Source organism: Bombina bombina, chromosome 4 (assembly GCF_027579735.1).
Source record: "Bombina bombina isolate aBomBom1 chromosome 4, aBomBom1.pri, whole genome shotgun sequence".
Classification (NCBI taxonomy): domain Eukaryota; kingdom Metazoa; phylum Chordata; class Amphibia; order Anura; family Bombinatoridae; genus Bombina; species Bombina bombina.
In genome coordinates, this window is record NC_069502.1 from 1,097,703,924 (window position 1) to 1,097,720,116 (window position 16,193).

Here is a 16,193-nt window from a genome sequence, read left to right on the forward strand (position 1 = left end):
TTGACAAGAGTAAACAAAGGCCAGCATATGCCCTTTGGAGCCACATTACAGAACATAATAAAAATATAGCAAAGAGACATTGTACTAATTAAAATACAAATCAGGATTATAATAAAATATGCTATAGAGAAGAATAATTACACATTAATTAGGGTGATGCCCAGAAGTGGAAGGTCCATCTGAAATATATAATACAATTTTATAAAGACATATATTATATGAAAATATATTATTATTTTGAAATAAATTAATATTCACCATCATTTTAAATCTGTATTCATTTTCTCATAAAATATTTATACAATATCACAATAATGAAAATGTAAAGGTATTGATTTGAAGCAAGTCTAATTTATAATAATATTTAATTGATCCTTGAAACTTTGATTGCTCACTGGTATTTTTCATGGAACGTTTGATCAATACATTAAAATTCATATTTTTCAAAGTCAACATTATGTGCTAATCTTTATGATTTTACAATATGATGTTTCTCTTTTTGATAATATATCAGTACACATGTATGCATTTGATATTGAAATGCCATAGAGTTCTTTTAGACATATGCCCGTGGATTGATTTCGGAGACTCCGCCAATTGGATAACATGGGAGTGTGTAATGTTATCAAATATAAATGGCCAATCCACATAGCCTTTGAAACAAGGTAATCACTAATTACCATATAGATAAAGATGATTGCCTTTGTAATCTTAAATAAAATTATTTTAAGCTTGATGGTTCAATCAATTACTATTCAGAATATATACACGGTAGATACTACCGTACCGTTCATATTAAATATTAAGAATAGAATGGTATCTATCTAACATTACTTTTGCAGAGTATGTTTTGTGAATATATGTTTTACATTAGGATTAAATGTATGTCATCCCATTATTAATGGACACATTCAGAATTTAACTTTTTAGGTTAGAGGAATATTAATGTTTGTCTGAGTGAAATGGACAGTCTACATATAAATATTTTTCAAATCACTTTACATACCATACATCATGAAATTAAAACAATGAATTTCAACATGATTATGTTTTATGTATACTTAGAAGTGGCTGATAAGCTCAGAACAATGATGACATAATGATATGGAGGCCTATTTATCAAGCCGTCAACCGCAAATATGCTGGAATTGTGGAGAGCCTGATTCCCCTTTTTTATCAAAGCCTACAGACCGGCGAAAGTTGAAATCTGTGACGTAACATATGATCCACCGGTCTCAGTCTGACACAAATCAATGCTTACGTCATTGCAGATGTTCCGAATGCATGCTCGCCACTATTCCGGCCCAACATACCTGCTTTTCAATCCGCCGCCCTGGAGGTGGTGGATGCCATAGGAATCAATGGGAGTCTGAAAGCAGTGAAAGCTCATGTTCGATGCTGCCAGATATCCTATTGATTTCTATGGGAGAATAAAAGTTATGTTTACACCTAACACCCTAACATAAACCCCGAGTCTAAACACCCCTAATCTGCCACCCCGACACCGCCCCCCACCTACATTATGTTATTAATCCTTAATCTGCCGCCCAGACACTGCCACCACCTACAATATACTTATTAACCCCTATTCCGCTGCTCCCGGACCCCGCTGCCACCTAAATAATGTTATTAACCCCTATCCCTTCGCTCCCGGAGCCCACAGCAACTAAATAAATGTATTAACCCCTAAACCCCTGGCCTCCCACATCTCTACCACTTACTAAACCTATTAACCCCTAAACCGCCAGCCACGCACATCGCCATAAACTAAATTAACCCCTAAACCACTAACTTTATATTAAATATTAACTCATCTCTATCTTTTTATAAATTTAAACTTACCTTTAGATTTAAATTAAACTATAGTAAACTATATTAAACTATATTAAACTAATAATTAATCTACCCTAACTATTAGACTAAAATTACATTAAACTATATTAAACTATTAATTAATCTACCCTAACTGTTATACTAAAACGACATTAAACTACAAATTAAATATATTATATAGTTAAAAACCTAACCCTACTCAAATAATTGAAATCTACTATTAAAAATTACAAAGTTACAAAGAACTAACAACTAAGTTACACAAAATAACAAACACTAAGTTACAAAAAAAATAACCACTAAGTTACACAAAATAAAAAATAAATTATCAAATATTTAAACTAATTACACCTAATCTAAGAGCCCTATGAAAATAAAAAAAGCCCCCCCGAAATAAAAAAAACCCTAGCCTACAATAAACTACCAATGGCCCTTAAAAGGGCCTTTTGCGGGGCATTGCCTCAAAGAAATAAGCTCTTTTACTTGTAAAAAAAAATACAAACACCCCCCCACCAGTACAATCCACCACCCAAACAACCAACCCCCCAAATAAAAACCTAAGCTCCCCATTGCCCTGAAAAGGGCATTTGTATGGGCATTGCCCTTAAAAGGGCATTTAGCTCTTTTTCAAAACCCAAACCCTAATCTAAAATTAAAGCCCACCCAATAAACCCTTAAAAAAGCCTAACACTAACCCCCGAAGATCCACTTACAGTTTTTGATGAGCCGACATCCATCCTCCACGAAGCGGCAGAACTCCTCATCAAAGCTGGCATAAGTCTTCATCCAAGCTGGCCGACGTCTTCATCCAACTGGGCAGAAGTCTTCATCCAGACGGCATCTTCTATCTTCATCCATCCGGCGCGGAGCGGCTCCATATTCAAGACATCCAACGCGGAGCATCCTCTTCGCTTGACGTCTTCTTCAACAATGAATGTTCATTTAAATGACATCATCCAAGATGGTATCCAAGTAAGGGCCAGCACTCCTGCAAATAGTGTTCGTGAAGACTGGGGTAAAACTGCCTAACCCCACCAGTAATCCGGTAAACATGTAATGTCCACAGCACTGTATATAATGAATATTTCATTTATTCATTTGCTATATTATTGTTTTTAAATTGCTTGCTTCACAGATTAACAAACAAATTCACAAGAGAACCACAAGATGGCGCCACAGTACAACTACAGAGTGACTGGCGTGAAAATGAGCATGATTAAGTGACACACAGTCACGAAACGTTGCTATTTTTAATATGTCTGAATAAAGGAAATATTCATTATATACAGTGCTGTGGACATTACATGTTTACCGCATCATCCAAGATGTCATCCCCTAGATTCCAATTGGCTGATAGAATTCTATCAGCAAATCGGAATAAAGGTTGAAAAAATCCTATTGGCTGTTGCAATCAGCCAATAGGATTGAGCTTTCATCCTATTGGCTTATCCAATCAGCCAATAGGATTGAGCTCGCATTCTATTGGCTATATCAATCAGCAAATAGAATGTGAGTTCAATCCTATTGGCTTATTGGATCAGCCAATAGGATGAAAGCTCAATCCTATTGGCTGATTGCAAACAGCCAATAGGATTTTTTCAACCTTAATTCCGATTGGCTGATAGAATTCTATCAGTCAATCAGAATATAAGGGACACCATCTTGGATGACATCATTTAAAGGAACATTCATTGTTGAAGAAGACGTTGAACGAAGAGGATGCTCCGTGTCGTATGTCTTGAAGATGGGGCCTCTCTGCGCCGAATGAATGAAGATAGAAGATGCCGTCTGGAAGAAGACTTCTGCCTGTTTGGATGAAGACGTCGGCCCGCTTGGATGAAGACTTCTGCCGGCTTCGCTGAGTACTTCTGCCGCTTCGTTGAGGATGGATGTCGGCTCTTCAGAAACTGTAAGTGGATCTTCAGGGGTTAGTGTTAGGCTTTTTTAATGTTTTTTTGGGTGGGTTTAAATTTTAGATTAGGGTTTGGGCTTTTGAAAAAGATCTAAATGCCCTTTTAAGGGCAATGCCCATACAAATGCCCTTTTCAGGGCAATGGGGAGCTTAGGCTTTTTAGATTAGGTTTTTATTTGGGGGGTTGGTTGTGTGGGTGGTGGGTTTTACTGTTGGGGGGTGTTTGTATTTTTTTTTTTTATAGGTTAAAGAGCTGATTTCTTTGGGGCAATGCCCCACAAAAGGCCCTTTTAACAGCCATTGGTAGTTTATTGTAGGCTAGGGTTTTTTTTATTTTGTGGGGCTTTTTTATTTTAATAGGGCTCTTAGATTAGTGTAATTAGCTTAAATATTTGATAATTTAATTTTTATTTTGTGTAACTTAGTGTTTATTTTTTTGTAACTTAGTGTTTGTTATTTTGTGTAACTTAGTTAGTTTTTTTAAACTTTGTAATTTTTAATAGTAGATTAAAATTATTTGAGTAGGGTTAGGTTTTTAAATATATAATACAGTTAATTTAATTTGTAGTTTAATGTAATTTTAGTATAACAGTTAGGGTAGATTAATTATTAGTTTAATATAGTTTAATGTAATTTTAGTATAATACGGTATGTTAATTATTAGTTTAATATAGTTTAATGTAATTTTAGTATAATAATTAGGGTAGATTAATTATTAGTTTAATATATTTTAATGTAATTGTAGGATAATAGTAAGTGTTGGTTAATTAGTAGTTTAATATAGTTTAATTTCATTCTAAAGGTAAGTTTAAAATTATTATAAGATAGGGATGAGTTAATATTTAATATAAAGTTAGCGGGTTGTTAGGTTTAGGGGTTAATAGGTTGATTTAGTTTATGGTGATGTGGGGGGCTGGTGGTTTAGGGGTTAATAGGTTTAGTAAGTGTTAGTGATGTGGGAGGCCAGAGGTTTAGGGGTTAATACATTTAGTTAGTTGCGGCAGGGTCCAGGAGTGGCGGAATAGGGGTTAATAAGTTTATTAGAGTTGCGGTGTTGTCAGGGAGCAGCAAGATAGGGGTTAATAACTTTATTTAGTTGCGGCGGGGTCCGGGAGCGGCAGGATAGGGGTTAAACATTTTAGTATAGAGGCGGTGTTTAGTGACAGGATATAAATAAAGCTGTAAAAAAGCCGAATAGCAGCGAGATCGATGACTGTTAGTTAACAACAGTCTGCTGCTCATCGCCCCGTACTTGGTGCATGGATTTTTGACAGCTTTTTTGTTAAATATGGAGAGCGTATTCAGGTCCGTGGCCGCGATGTTAGGTGATGTCAGGCAAGCGTATTGTTGCCGTCAAATGCGAATAAGTTGACGGCTTGATAAGTAGGCCTCATGGTCTGCATTTAGGAACTCAGATAAATAGCAATGACTGTCTGTACAATTATAAGATAATTATTGGGTGTTTGGATGTAATATGCATGTGACATCATGATGTCATTCATGACAATTTATACATAATAAGGAAAAAAATCCATAATTTCTATGTTCATAATGCATGATATAGAAAGGGGAGCAGTAGTGAATTTTAAAATTAATGGAATAATATATTTTAAAGGGACCAAGCTGTAGACTTTAGTTTCATTCAATAGTATGATTTTGAAACAATACACATTAAATACATGTTGTTATATATATTTGACATACCATTAGACTCCAAGGGAGCCACATTCTCCTCCATCGCACATTTAACATCCATATCTATAAAACATAATATGTTGTGTACACGCTAAAATCAAATATTATAACGTGTTACTGGTGCTCAAGGACACACATCGATGTTGCATTAAAGAAATACTAAACCAAAGTTAGGATCTTCATAATTTCGATGGAGCATGCAATTGAAATAAAATATATAATTATCGATAATTAATAATTAAACGTGATTGTCTGTATTTTGTAAATTCGGAAAAAAGCATAGTACACAGAACATTTAATAGTTCATGTGTGTTTTGCTTGATGATTTTTGTCTACATTTATACAAAATATCAACATGTGCTATCCATGTTCTGAAGCACAAAGGTGTAGACTAAGCAGCTTTGAGATCTTAATATTAAAATAATAAAATAAATATATATATATATATAATTAGAGGAGTACATTATAAGTTTTATTCAAATGGAATGTTTCATCATAATCATGATCCAAATATTTTTGCAAAAGACACCTTTAATGACGTATTAATGAGTAAATGGACTTACCAGCATCCTCCAAGGACAGGTCTGCATTGGTGCTGGATCCCTCCGGGCTTGTCAAATTAACTTCAACTATTAATGATCTAAATAAATATTATGTAACACAATTTGCACGTCAGCTTTAAATATACATATTTGGTATTATAAAATAAAATATTTCTAAACTATTTAAAATAATATATTTCGAAATGTGAAGACTAGACCACTATTATGACAATTAAATTCAATAGTTCATCAAGATGAGTGGAAAGAAAATGATGTCCTTCACATATGTACTATTTCTTAAAATATTAGACATTCAATTCTTATCATATTAATCTATGGCATATCTAACAATAACTATTGGTCCCTGTTTCGAAATAAATCCAGATAGACAATTAACACTTTGAATAACACCTGGTGACAACTAGAGCATAATACATGTGGCACATATATAAATTTGTGCAATGTACAGTAATCTGGTTTCTGACACAACACATTGATCACAATGCAAGACATAAGATATAGTTTAAACTATGTCATCATGGTGCTGTTAGAATATGCTTATATATAATGGTAATCCGAGAGTGAAAGATGTGATTTAAATCACAGTATTGTTTCATCCAAACAGTGTAATAAAGATATTTTGTATCTTTAGATAAATACAATATCAATATTTGAGAATGTCACTCTAAAGGAATAGTCTATTGCATATGTTGATTTAATGAATCGGATAGAGCATGCAATTTCAATCAAATATATAATTTCCTCCTATCATCATGAATATTTTTTTTTTTTTATAAATTTTTTATTGAGGTTTTTGTGCATTAACATAATAGATAAAAGAAAAAGTATAAGGTATTGACAGATCAAGACAGTTGGGAGATTATACAACAGGCTAATATCTTGTTTCAATAACTGCTGTGCTCTAATTAGAACATAAAAGTCCAGTATACTCATTATGGTAAATCAAATTGTAGTAGGCAAGATATTCACTGCAAAGAGATAACATAAACACCAATGAAACCTCATTTTTCATTATAAGTATAGAAATGGAGTAACTATAGAATGAGCCACTCATGGGCTCAGTGGATTATAGACTAAATGGTGAATGATAGTTACTTGGAGGTCACTCATGGACCATGTGGAAACGAGTAAGGGAGAAATCAGCAGGCAAGAGCTGCTTGAAAATTGGGGGGGGAAGGGGGAACGTGTACAGGGAATTTAATGGCCGTCTCAGGTATAGTCTGAGGGGTTTCCATCCTATAAAAGCATAGATATCTGGCACGTTAAGGAGATATATACATTTCTTTGTGACCCAATAAATAGTAGGATATAAATGTTGGGATATGATACCTGGGGACATGTATCTGTGAATATGAATCTGTAATAGAGACATTACGAAGATAATATCTAGGAGAAACAGAGGCAAATCCTCAGTGTACATTCTAGGTTTCTATACGTATTAGATAAAATACATTAAAACTTATTGTTGAAGAATAAGAGTGCAGCAAATATAAAACAATATAAATTACAACAAGTTACTAACAAGATCTCTGGTATGTTGTTGTGAGAGAGCAACAGGCATGTATATTCAACAGGTAACTAGGTATCCTACAGCGTGTACACATCAGGATCTTTAAATTTTACCTTCTCCTCTCCCTCATAGTCTAAACATATAATGCAGGGAGAAATCGGGTCAGCAACCGTGACTACGTGTCAAATGTGGCTATCATATTTGAAAGTAATTATAACCTGATTGTCATGAGTATTGGTTGGGAATGAAGGCATGGTAGCGAATATCAATATGGAGTGTATTCTGACTGGAAGGGAGTATAGAGGATAGAAATAAGGGGGAGGAAAATGGACTGTAATTGTGGGAAGGGGTAAGCCACAGGTATATATGGTTCTATGTATAGAGACCAGAATGTAAGTGGGGTCCAGAGAGTATAGTATTTAGGATTAAGTCCAATGGGACGTGAAGATGAGATGAGATTCTGTTGGGATGGACTGTGTAGGACAGGATGGGGAGGGATTATGATAACTTGATGCTGAGACTTCTAAGATGGGTCCAGAGTGAGTATAGGATACTGAAAAGTAGGGTCAAAATGATTGAACATGTAGCCTAAACCCCCCCCAGGGGTAATACAATATGAGTGACGCACATGTTAGTATGGGTGAATAGGGGTAAGGAGCAGGTGAATGTTTTGCGTGATGCACATGGTAGATATGGAAAAAAACACAAATATTAGTGTGCAAACCAATACTCAATCTGGGGGTGATTCTGTACCTGGGGGTACTTTATATAAAAGTAAATGGACCACATGTCCACATATGCTAAAGTAAAGTAATAGACTTATCTAGTAGTGAAATGACGTATAATAAAACTTTCCTAACCCACTCCTATTCTAGTGTCTGTCAGCAGGCTATGGTAGGATTCTGAAAGGATCCTTAAGGTGTTCATACATTACTTTACCCTCCTTATCACATAAAGTGTGGCAATGGCATTAAGCTGAACTTAAATTTTTCGAAACTCCTCATTATACAAGTGAGCTGCATTACCCTATCTTGGCCGCTGATAGGGGACCTGTATTTTAGGTATCAGAAAAACAAAAACAAACAAAAAAAAAATATTATCTCAGAGTAGTTAGATATATAAACCATTAAGACAGCCACATAGAAAACATTCAGAGTTATCTTTCCTACCAATTGTCCCAAGTAGAGAGACAGAACGAGAGACAGCTATACACATATAACTGTGGTGCAATGTATGATATAAAGTAAACTGTATGACCATTCTAAGATAATGTTAAAATGTTTGCCACAAAATAAAGAGCATGTCAGTAAAAACAAAAAAACAAAGCATAAACAATGTAAACAAGACATTCTGTGGACTGGGATCAACATAGAGAGCTCATATTGACAAAGACTAAAACAGTAACTGATATTAAACTGATATTAAACAGAAGTAGTCAAGTAATGTCCAGATTGAAGAAATGGACACAGGAATTGTGGGACACTGTTTACCCTACTCCTGTACTCACAAAGTGCACTAATGGGATTGAAAGGCTTGCTAAATGGACCGTAGAGGGAGGTGTACGTCCAAGAAGGTACTGACTTCTCATTAGTGATCTCCTCAGAGGTCTCGTCAGTGCATCTCTCCTCTGTCCGGGTATGTTGTGTAGCATTGCGACCCCTGACTTATACTGGAGACCCGAGCCAAGAGTAACAAGTCACTCCCTTAGAATCCAGCGAGATCCCTGCACCATAGTCAGGCAAGTATATGCTTAGAATGATAAATGTCCGTTTCTGATACCTGGAGTCTATATCGGCTATGATTCCTGACATTGCGTCATCAGTAATTCGGCTGGGTCCAAGTTGCAATAGTCCCCAAGTTTTGTGAGGCGTGTATTCTAATTTTGTAGTCATACGGGACCCATCTGATGTACTAGTCGGCACGATCTGAATGCCAACCTCAGGTTTTTTAGTGTTGCCCGATGCGTAAGTTCCAGGTTTGAGGCAGGGAATCTCGGACTTTCCATGGTGCAGAGCCATTCTCTGATCCTGCGCATTAACTTCCGAATCTGAACTGCGATCGGCATTGCAATGTGGGGTGAAGTCACCGGTCATTCCCAGTTGCCTATTGGCCTCTCTAATCTTAGCTATTTCTAGGGCATCATTGTTTACCTCCTCACAAGAGTCTCTTACTGTGCAAATAAGATCCAGAAAATTGTATTCCATCCGCAGCTCAAGGTCTTTAAGGAAAGCTATTATCCTTGTGTATTGGTCCTCCTCCATTTGTAAATAGGTATATCTGCAAATGCCACGTGTAGAGATTCACTAATCGGCTATTGTACCCGGTGTACCTGGGGAGGAAATCCAAGGCCCTAGCTTACCAGGCCTCAACCATCCAGATCAGAGTATAGGCGTCATGAATATATTCAAGTTTGGTATTTTAATGATCAGCTGGCTTGCGTTAGCTTGAATATATAGTCTTTTTCCAACTATATTGCTTGATTGCTGTGAAAACTTGTAAGTTTAATAGACTCAGCCTAGAGCTCCCTGATTTTGCGTCCTCTCACAACGCTGCCCGGACATGCCCCCCTCATCATGAATATTTAATTATCCTTCTATCTTAATGATAAGAATAAAATATCAAAGCATATGAGATGTATATTTATATATTCTGCACATGTGTAAAAACTGCGAACGGTTCACAGCGAACATAGCTTGTTCGCGTTCGCGTTTGTGGGCGAACACATGGCGATGCGCCCCTATGTGTCATCATTGTGGAAACTTTGACCCTTTATGTCACAGCCGCCTGACACATTAGAGCCAATCAACATCAGACACTCCCTCACAGACCCTCCCAGCTACTCGGAATCCGCCATTTTAGACTCATAACGACCTTGCTTTCTTAATGAGAGGACGTGTTGTGTTTTTGCTCCTGACATTAATAGGAAAAACATAGCTAGGCTAGTGTATTTACAGTCCAGAAGGACTCCACTCATCTCTGCTGCAAGCACAGCACCCCAAAAAGCCCTTTTTAGGGCTATATTTCGTGCCGTTTTTTTTTTTTTCGTTTTTGTTTTATTAGCATTTTCCTGGCTTTCAGGCTGTGCGTTTAAGGCTCACAGCATATGCTGTGACTACTGCCACCACTGATATCTCCCTAACAACATTAGTTTAAATTTAACTAACCAAAAAATTTAATTATTTTTCTAGTGTAATTTTTTTTCATTTTCTATCAGGCCAGTGTCACACAGCATATACTCTGGTTCATTGCTCTTTGCCAGCCAGCAGCCACCAGTGTTAATATCCATTTATAACATTATTTTAAATTAAATTAAAAATATATATATATATATATATTTTGCTAGTGTAATCTAATTACATTTACTATCAGGCCTGTGTCTGTCAGGCTCACTCAGCATTAATATACCTCATTTTTTTTCAGTCTTTTGGTTAATTGGTCTGTGCCAGGCAGCCACCCAGCACTCATATCTATTCTTCTTCACCTTAATTTTAATATATAAAAAAAAAGTTTAAATTTGTTTGCTAGTGTAATCTAATATAATTTTCTATCCGGCCTGTGTGTTTTGCTGACATACAGAGCCTACTGTGTTTACTTGCTGCCCTCCCTAGTCTATGAGCCATGACTCATATGTGTTTAACCTTTTTTTAATTTCCCCCCCCCCCCCAAAAAAAATAATTTCAATCATTTTTCTAGTGTAATCTAATAGTATTTTCTATCAGGCGCGTGTGTATCCGACTTACAGAGCCTACTGTTTTTAATAGCTGCCCTTCCAAGGCTATCAGCCACGACTCATATGTATGTGCTTAACCTTTTTCTTTAAATTTCCAAAAAAAGTCTTTAAATCATTATGCTAGTGTAATCTAATTGTATTTTCTATCAGGCCTGTGTTTAACTGTCTATCTGACTTACACAGCATACTGTTGTTAATTGCTGCCCTACGTAGCAGCCAGCCAGTGCGACCACTCATAGAGTCATATGTGCATTGCACTTCTTAACATAATTTTAATATTAAAATCTAAAATTTTAAAATATTTTGCTAGTGTAATCTAACTTAATTTTCTATCAGGCCTGTGTTTTTGTCACTTACACAGCATACTGTGTTAAATTGCTGCCCTACCTACCATCCACGACTCATATCTGCCAGCCTGTGTGCCAGGCCCAACTAGCCAATTAGTGGCACCAATCAAAATTCTTGTAACAGTATATAAAAAAATAAAAATCATAATTTTTTGGACTGCAAATATTCAGTCTCCTAGTGCCATTGAATTGCATTTACCTCCTGCCTGCCACTGCCAGCCTTTTGTGCCAGGCCGTCGAGCCAACTATTTACACCAATCATAATTGTTGTCAAAGACAGTATAGTTACTAATTAAAATTAAAAACATTTTGATTGTTGATCTTAATCCTCAGTTTGCTCGTGCCCTAGAATTGCACTTTTCTACTGCCTTCCAAGCCTGTGTGCCAGGCCTACTTGAAAAATATTTACACCAATCATATTTGTTGTGACAGTATTCTTAATAATTAAAAATTAAAATTGTTGGTAATAGTTGTTGAGAATCCTCAGTTTGCTGGTGCCATTGAATAGCATTTTCCTGCTGCCTTGCAGCCTGCTGTGAGCCAGGCCCACCTAGCCAATTGTTGCCAGCAATCATATTTCTTTTAACAATATTGCAAAAATTGTCAATCATCACTGTTTTGACTGTCAGTAATCAGTCTCCTAGTGTCCTTGAATTGCATCTACATCCTGCCTGCCAGCCTTTTGTGCCAGGCCGTCTTGCCAACTATTTACACCAATCATAATTTTTTGTCACAGTATAGTTACTAATTAAAATTTAAAAATTCTTGATTGTTGATGATCTTAATCCTCAGTTTGCTCGTGCCCTAGAATTGCACTTTTCTACTGCCTTCCAAGCCTGTGTGCCAGGCCTACTTGAAAAATATTTACACCAATCATATTTGTTGTGACAGTATTCTTAGTAATTAAAAATTAAAATTTTTGTTAATAGTTGTTGTGAATCCTCAGTTTGCTGGTGCCAGTGAATAGCACTTTCCTCCTGCCTTGCAGCCTGCTGTGTGCCCGGCCCACCTAGCCAATTTATTGCCAGCAATCATATTTCTTTTAACAGTATTGCAAAAATTGTCAATCATCACTGTTTTGACTGTCAGTAATCAGTCTCCTAGTGTCCTTGAATTGCATTTACCTCCTGCCTGCCAGCCTTTTGTGCCAGGCCGTCTTGCCAACTATTTACACCAATCATAATTGTTGTCACAGTATAGCTACTAATTAAAATTAAAAAATTCTTGATTGTTGATGATCTTAATCCTCAGTTTGCTCGTGCCCTAGAATTGCACTTTTCTACTGCCTTCCAAGCCTGTGTGCCAGGCCTACTTGAAAAATATTTACACCAATCATATTTGTTGTGACAGTATTCTTAGTAATTAAAAATTAAAATTTCAGCTATTAAATTAATAAGAACAGTACTACCAAAATACAGCCAATGAAGGGCCTTAGGAAGACTGAGCCAAGGTTGGATTGTAGTATTTGGTTAGGCTAATCATGATGGCCATGTAGACCACCACCACTGAGAGTCCTGGAAGTAACAGGGATGAGATGAAAGAGCTAAGAATAGTAGAACTTGAAACAACAGAGTTAGCCATGGGTGTTAGTGCAAAACCGCTTGGCTTTTTTTTGGCTTTGGGTGCGGCTATTCATGCAGGCCATATAGAGTTGCCACCATTCGGTGTCGTATCAGCTATTAAACTAATAAGAACAGTACTACCAAAATACAGCCAATGAAGGGCCTTAGGAAGACTGAGCCAAGGTTGGATTGTAGTATTTGGTTAGGCTAATCATGATGGCCATGTAGACCACCACCACTGAGAGTCCTGGAAGTAACAGGGATGAGATGAAAGAGCTAAGAATAGTAGAACTTGAAACAACAGAGTTAGCCATGGGTGTTAGTGCAAAATCGATTGGCTTTTTTTGGCTTTGGGTGCGGCTATTCATGCAGGCCATATAGAGCTGCCACCATTCGGTGTCGTATCAGCTATTAAACTAATAAGAACAGTACTACCAAAATACAGCCAATGAAGGGCCTTAGGAAGACTGAGCCAAGGTTGGATTGTAGTATTTGGTTAGGCTAATCATGATGGCCATGTAGACCACCACCGAGAGTCCTGGAAGTAACAGGGATGATGAGATGAAAGTGCTAAGAATAGTACTACTTGAAACAACAGAGTTAGCCATGGGTGTTAATCCAAGACCGCTTGTATTTATTTTTGTTTTGGGTGCGGCTAATCATGCAGGCCATATAGAGCTGCCACCATTCGGTGTTGTATCAGCTATAAAAATAATAAAAACTGTACTATCAAAATACAGACAATGAAGGGCCTATGAAGACTGAGCAAAGGTTGGATTGTAGTATTTTGTTCGGCTAATCATGATGGCCATGTAGACCACCCGTAACAGGGGTGAAAGTGCTAAGAATAGTACTAATTGAAACAACCGAGTTAGCCATGGGTGTTAGTCTAAGACCACTCGGCTTTTTTTGGGGTTTGGGTGCAGCTAATCATGAAGGCAAGATAGACCTGCCACCATTTGGTGTTGTAACAGGTATTAAACTGCAAAGAACAGTACTACTTAACACAACCTACTTACCATGGGTCCCAGAGCATATGTTTGGTTATTATATTTTGTAAGGGTAATCATGCAGGCCATATAGACCTCCACCGATAGGGTGAGTATGAGTAACAGCTATTAAAATGTGAAGGACATTACTAATTAACACAACATAGTTACCATGGGTCGCAGACCAAGAGCAGATGTCTTATTATTATATTTTGTATGGGTAATCATCCAGGCCGTATAGACCTCACCAAATAGGGGGAGTTACAGAGATTAAAGTGCTAAGAATGGTAGTACTTAAAACACAACCTAGTTAAAATTGGTACCAGACCGCATGTCTTATTATTATATTTTTTCAGGGTAAACAGGCAGGCCATATAGAACACCCCCGATAGGGGGGGGGGGAACAGGGATTAAAGTGCTAAGAAAAGTACTAATTAACATAAGCTAGTTGGGTCCAAGAACGCATATTTAATTATTAGACTTTATTAGGGTAATTATATATCTAACAAATCTATCTATTTCTCTTCTATCGATTCTATCTAACTATCAATCTATGTATATCTATCTATCCTATCTATCAATCTATCTTCTGTCCGGGATGTTTTGAGACAGCCACTTTGGGAATGATAGTTGATTTAGGCCCATTATGGCTTAAAAGCAGACTCTGCATAAACTATGTAATTTTCCATGGGAGTTTTGCCAGGGATCCCCCTCCAGCATGCGACAGTCCAGGTGTTAGTACCCTTGAAACAACTTTTCCATCACTATTGTGGCCAGAAAGAGTCCTTGTAGGTTTTAAAGTTTGCCTGCCTATTGAATTCAATGGCGGTTTGCGCGGTTCGCGCGGTTCGCGCGTTCGCGAACAATACCGGAAGTTCGAGTCCGAAAATTTTAGGTTCGCGACATCACTATTGTCTAAATGTAGCCACCAACTGTCAAGCACTACCCAGGTGCTGAATCCAAAATGGGCCAGACCCTAAGATTACATTCAAATAAAGATAGCAAGATTCTGAGGAATATCTTCAAATACTAATAAATTGTGATTTTGATTACAATGGAATTCGATCTCTGAATTGTGATTCTTCTTTTTAAGTACACTTGAAATCTAATTAGAGGATCCATGTTAATATAGATCAATGTAAATGTATTAGGCAATGTTATGTCCAAATTTGTAAGCCAAAAGTGAAGTATAATGAGACATACCAGACTTGGACAAACCCAAGCTTGAGGGTCCAGCACCAACATCCATCTCTGTAAAATATGAATTCAGGATTGGATATCATTATTCAAATCTTAACTTCGACATGAACAATCATACATTGTTTTCCATTTTAACAAAGTAAAACATATTCTTAATTATTTACATGAGTTCATTGTTTTTTAAAATGTTTTTAGAAATGAACAGAGCTGATTTACTAGTTTGTATTTCCCATTAAAGGGACACTGAACCCATATTTTTTCCTTTAATGATTCAGATAGAGCATGCAATTTTAAGCAACTTTCTAATTTACTCCTATTATACATTTTTCATTGTTCTCTTGCTATCTTTATTTAAAAAGCAGAAATGTGATGCATAGGAGCCTGCCCATTTTTGGTTGAGACCCTGGATTGTGCTTGATTATTGGTGGGTAAATGTCAGCCTCCAATAAGCAAGCGCTATCCGTGGTGCTGAACCGAAAATAGTCTGACTGTTAAGATTTACATTCATGATTTTCAAATGAAGATAGCAAGAGAATGATTAGGAGTAAATTAGAAAGTTGCTTAAAATTGCATGCTCTATCTGAATCATGAACGAAAAGATTTGGGTTCAGTGTCCCTTTAAGTAATAACTTAAAGGGACACTGAACCCAAATTTTTTATTTCGTGATTCAAATAGAGCATGCAATTTTAAGCAACTTTCTAAACAACTCCTATTATCATTTTTTCTTCATACTCTTGCTATCTTTATTTGAAAAAGAAGGCATCTAAGCAATTTTTTGGTTCAGACCCTGGACAGCACTTGTTTATTGGTCGGTTAAATTAATCCACCAATCATCAAGAACAACCCAGGTT